The sequence below is a fragment of the Pavona decussata genome, unplaced genomic scaffold (genome assembly GCF_977016875.1).
Source record: "Pavona decussata unplaced genomic scaffold, jaPavDecu1.1 SCAFFOLD_59, whole genome shotgun sequence".
NCBI lineage: Eukaryota > Metazoa > Cnidaria > Anthozoa > Scleractinia > Agariciidae > Pavona > Pavona decussata.
This window is the reverse complement of record NW_028145481.1, coordinates 2072501-2080510: the sequence shown is the minus strand read 5'-3', so window position 1 is coordinate 2080510 and position 8010 is coordinate 2072501. Positions and strand designations below refer to the sequence as shown.

Below are 8010 nucleotides of genomic sequence, written 5' to 3'. Positions count from 1 at the left end.
ACAGGCTTCATAATTCTAAATATTTGAGTTTTACTAAAGGGTGCGGATTTAAACGATTTCGTAACAAGATCGGAAGATATTAAAACGATCAAATCATGAGGTATTTGTCTGTAAATCGGAAAGTAATCACAACGCTCGTTTGTGAATCTGCCGCCCTTTACTTTAAGCTAAATGAACAAGATAATCTCGCTGTTGAGTAACTGACATAAAAACGCCATTTGTCCTAAGCTTTTGTGAGCTACAATCTCAGCAGTTATTGACAATTGCTTTAAAATTATAAGTCGGTCGCAGTGAAGGAATGAAGGATTTTGTTGGTTCTTATTCTGATCTTGTTAATTTCATTTTTATTTCATGATTTCCCATGATTTATTTGCTGCTTTAAGCTTGATTTATTTATTTTGTGAGGTAGATACTGGTGTGTGTGTTTTTCTCTCTGTTGTGTTTGTTGTCTCTTTTCTCTGTGTATTAAGGCCACAATATTGTAATTCGTTTCACGTAAATTGGCTTCCTTGTTCTTTAACTCCCAAGTTATTTTCGGAAGCCAATACCCCTTTTCTATTTCATTGTACGTTTTATGTCATTTCATCTTTAGTGCTCTGTAGGGGTAGAATAAAGTAAAGTAAATTACTTGAAGGAAGAACACTTTACCGCCTGTTAAAAACTACAAAGTTAAAAAAGTCAAGTCGGTTCTTTTGTAACCGTCCACAGTGTAGACCCCTTCACAGCAAGCTGCCTTTTGTCAATTTGTGTCATTTGACTAACTAAGCGCGTGCCTGCTTAAAAATGCCAAACCTTCCAAATATATTTTTCAGCCATGGTCTTGATTGAATTCCTGCTCGATCGTCACGCGCGTCAGACTTCTAGTATTTTATGTTTTCTTAGGGCTGATAGCAAAGAAAGGGAAACACGCGAGCGCTCGGCTCCCAATTTTCTCTTCTCACCTGAATTTGTATGAATTCGTTATTGATGCCAGGGGTGTTCTTCGTGAATGAGGTCAAAAGTTCCTAATTCCAGAAAATCTTGCACGAATTTGGTTTTAAGTCTGTTTTTTTGTGCGGTTTTTATTGTTTAAATATCACATCCTTCATACGATTGTGACGGTTAAATACAACAAAAGTACAGTTTACCGAATTATTGAAACAGCTCGAAGAGAATGGAAATTGCATTTTTAAGATGTTATTGCTGTGATGCCCCGTTTAGTGGTTTTTGAGATAAGGAGAAACGTATAGGGCTTACGGATAACGGAACACTACAAAGAAAGTTATAGAGATAATGGCTAATTAAATTTGTTTGAGAGACAAGAGAATGTAATCTTATGAAAAGACAAATATTGTCTCCTAAAAGCCACCCAGAAGGTAGAGAAAAATCTCTCACGCTCAAAGTGTGTGGAGAGAAAGCTTGGTGAGTGCATATATTAGGGTAAGGCCTTGTTCAAGTGGCAGCTTAGGATGGAAGGGGAAAAGGAGAGGGTTTTAATTGAACAATAGCTCAGTAATGTTTCTTTTTAATCTCGTTCAATGACGTTAAGAGGGAATAATAGTTTTGGTAGAGCACATGATTTCTGTGAAAGATTTCTGGTCGCGGAAGACAAAGTAAGATCAACCTTATAAATGGTTACAGGCTTCATCATTCTAGATATTTGAGTTTTAGTAAAGAGTGCGGATTTAATCGATTTCGTAACAGGAGCGGAAGATATTTGCATGAAAACGATCAAATCATAACGCATTTCTCTCTAAATGACTGTATTCACAACGCTCGTTTGTGAATCTGCCGTCCTTTACTTTAAGCTAAATGAACAAGATAGTCTTACTGCGGTTGAGTAACCGACATAAAAACGCCATTTGTCCTAAGCTTTTGTGAGCTACAATCTCAGTATTTGTTGACAATTGTTTTAAGATCATAAGTCGATGGCAGTGAGGGAATGAAAGATTTTGTTGGTTCTTATTCTGATCTTGTTAATTTCATTTTTATTTCATGATTTTCCATGATTTATTTGCTGCTTTAGTCTTGATTTATTTATTTTGTGAGGTAGATACTGATGACTGCATGTTTTTCACTCTGTTGTGTTTGTTGTCTCTTTTCTCTGTGTTTTCCGGCCACAATATTGTAATTCGTTTCACGTAAATTGGCTTCCTTGTTCTTTAACTCCCAAGTTATTTTTCGCTGAAGCCAATAGCCCCTATCTATTTCAAAGTACGTTTGATGTCATTTCAGCTGCAGTGTTCTGTAGGTGTAGAATAAAGTAAAGTAAATTACTTGAAGGAAGAACACTTCACCGCCCGTTAAAAATTATAAAGATCAAGAAGTCTATAGTCAGCTCTTTTGTTAAAACCGTCCACAATGTCCCTTCACTGCAAGCTGCATGCCTTTTGTCAAAAAATGTGTCATTTGACTTACTGAGCGCGTGCCTGCGAAAATGCCTTCTTCCCAGTATATTTTTCAGCCATCCGGTCTTGATTGAATTCCTGCTCGATTTTCTCGCCAGACTTTTATAGTATTTTATATTTTCTTAGGGCTCACCTGAAATTGTGTGCGTTTGTTATTGATGCCAGAGATGTTCTTCGTGATGAGGTCAAAAGTTCCTAATTCCAGCCCATCTCGCACGAATTTGGTTTTAACTCTATTATCCTGCTCAATTTTAATTACGGCAATGGTAATGGTTATGCATTTATATACCGCATTTTCTATTCATATATATTTAAATGCGGTTTACATCAGCATATTTCCATTAGCGACCTCATCCTACCCACCCAGCCCATGAAATCATGAAACAGCACAAAGACCAGACCAGCACACCGGGAACTCCATGCCCTACCCTTTGCGATCATTAAAATATCACATCGTTCATACAACTGTGATTTAAATAATGAATTAAATACAACATAAGTGCAGTTTACCGAATTATTAAAACAGTTCGAAGAGAGTACTAATTGCGTTTTTAACATGTTATTGCTGTGATACCCTGTTTAGTGGTTTTTGAGATAAGGGGAAACGTTTAATCTTCGGGATAAAGGAACACTACAAAGAAAGTTATAGAGATAATGGCTAATTAAATTTGTTTGAGAGATAAAAGAATTTAATCTTATCACAAGACAAATATCACCTCCTAAAAGCCACCAAGAAGGTATAGAGAAAAATCTCTCTGGCTCAAAGTCGTTGGTCGGCTCTTTTTTATCCGTCCACAATGTAGACCCCTAAACTGCAAGATGCCTTTTGTCAAATATGTGTCATTTGACTAACTGAGCGCGTGCCTGCGGGAAAATGCCTAACCTTCCCAATATCATGATTTTCTAGATATGGTTTTGATTGAATTCCTGCTCGATTTTCACGCCAGACTTTTATAGTATTTTATATTTTCTTAGGGCTGATAGTAAAGAAAGGGAAACGATTGTCTCCCATTTTTCTCTTCACCTGAAATTGTGTGCGTTTATTATTGATGTACGAGTTGTTCTTCGTGATGTGTCAAAAGTTCCTAATTCCAACTTTGATGCACTGTTAAGTGGTTTTTGAAATAAGGAGAAACTAATAATAGGGATAACGGAACACTACCAAGAAAGTAATAGAGATAATGGCTAATTAAATTTGAGAGACAAGAGAACGTAAGCCTAGAAGCCACCAAGAAGGTAGAGAAAACTCTCTATAGCTCAAAGAATGTGGAGAGAAAGCTTGATGATTACGTAAGGCCTTGCTAAAAGTGGCAGGTTAGGAGCTTCCATTGTGTTAAAAGGAAGTGGTGTTAAAAGAAAGTGGTTTTAATGATAAAACACTAGCGTAGTTTCTTTTAATGATGTGGTAGTTTCAGTAGAGTTCATGAATCTGTGGAGGAGGTCTGGTCGCGGAAGATTAAGTAAGATCAATCTTGTAAACCGCTAGAGTTATTTGAATTTTATTTATTTTTCCATAACAGGAAATGAAGATATTTGCATGCAAACGTTTAAATCATGAAGCTTTGTTCTCTCATCTGAGCACATTTAATTTCGTTTGTGAACCTGCTGTTTCTTACTTTACCCGGCAAAGAACATAAAAACTAAATGGACTAAATAAAAAAGCTTTAAACTCATAACAATGTATTAAACTTTTTTCCAACTGTAGTCTAAATACGTGCAAGGGGATTGACTTTTCCCGAAACAATGCAGCCCCGGCCGTCTATCATCAAGACTTGAAGAAGAAATAGCCTGTTAAGCAGCGATAAGCTAATTAAAAGTTTAATGTTGTCAAATTTAACGGAAGAACTGTTTAGATCCGATGTTATCTTAATCTTCTTTCTGACATGGATTTAGAAACTTGGATAAGAGAAATTGTATTAGTATTGACGCCACCGGTTCCAAGCAATACGTCTCAATTATAAAGGACATATTAGGGCCATTTATACGGGAGAAAATAAGACGTGCCTTATCTAAGACGCGTCTTAAATAAGACGCGAGCTGATCGTATAAACGGCACAAAATAAGCGTTCGTGTCTTATTTTAGACGCGACTAAAATAAGACGCGTCTAACTCTGGAACAGGAGCTTGAGCTGTTCTTATCTTGGTCGCGTCTTAAATAAGACGTGAACTTCCTCGTATAAATGGTACATGCGTCTTAAATAAGACGTGAACTACAAATGCGCTTGCGTAAGAGCGAGCCCGGACGCGGCACGGCACGCGTCACTGACCGCCCTCAGCTCTGCAAAATGGCTTCGCAGTGTTCAAAAACACCAGCAACACCGGCAGCAAAAAGAAATACGTGGACTACCACGGAAGAGAAGGAGTTTCAGCTTACTTGCAAAGAGAGGGCAATTGCCGAGGAGCTGGGCAATTGTGTTACAGGCGCCGGTATAAGTTACTTCTGTTGTCACTTTTGTTTACATTCAACGTTATCCTTCCGCAATTGGTACAGATGAAAAGTTGTTACAAGTCGCATGGTTGCTAATGGTAACGTCGCATGTAAACGAGGCTGTATCAAAAATAAGACGCGGGTCATTTATACGTGATTTTCGCGTCTTATGCAGGACGTGATGGTATAAACGGTACAGCTCGCGTCTTATTTAAGCCGCGTCTTAGATAAGACGCATCTTATTTTCTCCCGTATAAATGGCCCTATTTTTATAGTCACTTGTGATACTGGTCTAGGTGCTTACTTCACGGATAGGACGAATCTAATATTGAACAGGTCAGTCTTAGAGTTTCAAGACAGATGTCAATTGTTTAAATTACTTATTATTTAAATGCAAGGATTTTTTAAAAAACATTCTATAGTCGTTACAGCGTTTAAACTCTGAAGGAAGAGATTTATACAGATAAAAACCCTCATTTATACCAGCTTATATCCGTAAGTTAATTCATCAGTCCCGCTCTTCGATGCTAACTTATCAGGCCCTCCCCAGACCAGTCAATTCAAAAGTAAAGTTGAATTGTACATTAAATAAAAGGAATATCAAACGTACGCGCGTTGAAATCAACAACAAATAATAACAAATGCTGAATCATGGATTTTAAGGCAGATTTGCGGTTACGTGAGAAAACTAATTAACAATTAGATTATGAGCTCGAGATTTCTATCGCGTGATAGTTGATGAGGGCGAAGCCCGAATCAACTATCACGCATAGAAATCGAGAGCGAATAATCTAATTGTTTTAGTATAAATCTACTAGTCGTTCAAAACTAAACAAGTAAATTATCTATTTCTCCATCGCAGACACTTCGAAAACGCGAAGAAGCGAGCACCATTTTGTTGAAAATCGCTACTCACTATCTATCACAGAATAGATAGCGAGTAGCGTAGCCAATCAGAGAACGGCATTCGTGATAGAACACCAGTAGATTTATACTAACAACTAATATAATAATCATCGCGTGCCTCAGCTTACAAATGCCATAAATAACCAGCCGTTTCAATTAGTAAGACTGGCTAATCATGTGATATTATTTATAACTTCGGTGTTGGATCACCATCCGTTAAATTTGCCGTACATCTCGATATCGCCGATTCCATCCTTCCAGGTAAGTGAATACTACCTTATGCTCTTATTTACAAAGTGTTTAATGAATTACAGTGATAACAGGCCTCGAGATGCCTTATGTACTCAACACTTGCGATCTAGATGAACAAGATTTATCATTCGTCACACGTACTAACTCTTTTGTAATGTCATCTTTATCTATTTTCGCCACTTATTCACTGAGCGCACAGTCGAAAGCTCACAAGTAATTTAAAACAAACCGGGCTTTTTTTTCATTTTGCAGAGCTAATTATTGTAGCAAAATGACCCAAATGACCATTAAAAAGTCTAAATTCAGACTTCAACAAAGCACTTGTATCTTCAAGTTGAACGTCGGATCGAGCGGCTTTCAAATCTAGGCTTATTTCTTTCATTTGTGGTGTAAATATTGCAGTCGGTCTTCAGTATTTAAATTTCGACGTCTGTCTAAACTGTATTTCAAGGTCTCCTCACACATAGACAATTCCGTGACAATTCTCTCACTCACTGACAATTAGCTGCAATTCTTAAAAGCTCTCTCAGTGGTAGGTGCCGTAAACAAACCCTCTATCTACGGAGAGACTAGGAGTTGCCAAAACTGACTTGATAGGATATTCCTAAATTTTATTTTTATTTATGAAATACGGCAAGCATCCATTATGTTACTTTGGACCGATATGGTCAAATTTTTCCAAAAGAGGGCAGAATGAACGTGATACCATTCTCTTCATTCTTAAACCAGTATAGGTCTCAAAAATACACGAATATCGTCTATTCCGTGTATTCTCATACCAGGATAGTCCCAAAAGATCGCGCCCTTTGCAATAGCCTCAATTTCTTTCCGTGTTTCCAGTCGTCAGCTTGTTGTAGACTAGACGCTACCGCGGAAGCCGACTGTTTCCATGTCTATCATCACCAGACGATTCCTGTATGTGACATGTCTGTAAGACGAACGGCCAATCCAATCAAAAATGCTGTCACCTACCGTATCCGTTGTCTTGACGGGAAATTTTGATCTCAAGAAAATCATTTTAAAAGGGGGCTGCCCGAAAACAGATTTTTTTTATAACGGAGCGAAAATTAACGGCCTTATTTAGTCGAAACAATTTTTTTATTGGATACGTAATGACTCCAAATGTCTTAGGCGGTTGTCTATGAAGAATAAACACATGATCCTTTAAGTAATATATCAAACACGAGGAAGAGTGTTTCATCAGATATCCAAACACTGAAAAGTAGGTTGAAAAGACGAGGCGCAGCCGAGTTTTTTAAACGACTTCGAGGTGTTTGGATATCTGATGAAACACGCTTTCGAGTGTTTGATATGGCTTCTCAAATGATCAATAATTCTTGGAGAAATTCAAGGCTAAAGTTGGCAAAATTTTATGGTAACAGGATGCCCTTAATTGGCATTTACACGGAATGCTTCATGTATCCCCATTTATTCCCAATTGTATGCGTCGCAGATTTTTAAAAAACCATCCTTCCCTCGCAATTGAAATAATTGAATGGTTTAATTCAGAGAGACTGCGTTTTTTTTATCGTTGTGTTACTGGGAATCATACCGGAAATAACTCTGCGATAACGTCATAACCCCCACTTGAACTGGTCTGGTTTCCTCGGCGTTGAATCATTTGATCTGTTTGTAAAAGCGTTGTTTCTTCGCTGTGAACTCTCCCAATTTCCACCGTTTTAACTGTCGAGTACTACTTAGAAGTTATTACTTCGATTTACTGCTTGAAAAACGTTTGTTTTCTTTCTCAAAACGGCAGATCAGACTCTTAAATTCATACATGTGGCCGCCATTAAACGAAAACAACCTTCTAAATGGTGATTTGCTTTGACGTCACACAGGTAGAGATGGGTGGGTCCCTTCCCTGGTGATATATGCGCCGATAATGGATTTTGATTGGGCCGTTTTTGTTGAAGACAATCAGAACAATAGATCCCTTCTGGGAGAGGGCAGAATTTAATGTATGTTTAATGAATAAATCAAATGATGATTTGACGACACACAGGAAGGGATGAGTGGGTCCCCTCTCGTGATATG

At 37.7% G+C, this 8010-nt stretch overlaps 1 protein-coding gene across 1 annotated transcript in view; it reads left to right on the top strand.

Moving 5' to 3' along the window:
- The first annotated feature begins 5892 nt into the window (after window positions 1-5892).
- The window catches only part of LOC146479391 (uncharacterized), a 10147-nt gene continuing 8029 nt past the window's right edge, over window positions 5893-8010 (top strand). Inside the window, exon 1 of the mRNA XM_085111031.1 lies at window positions 5893-5982. The gene's annotated coding sequence lies outside the window, so the exon portion shown is untranslated. The remainder of the gene's footprint in view (window positions 5983-8010) is intronic.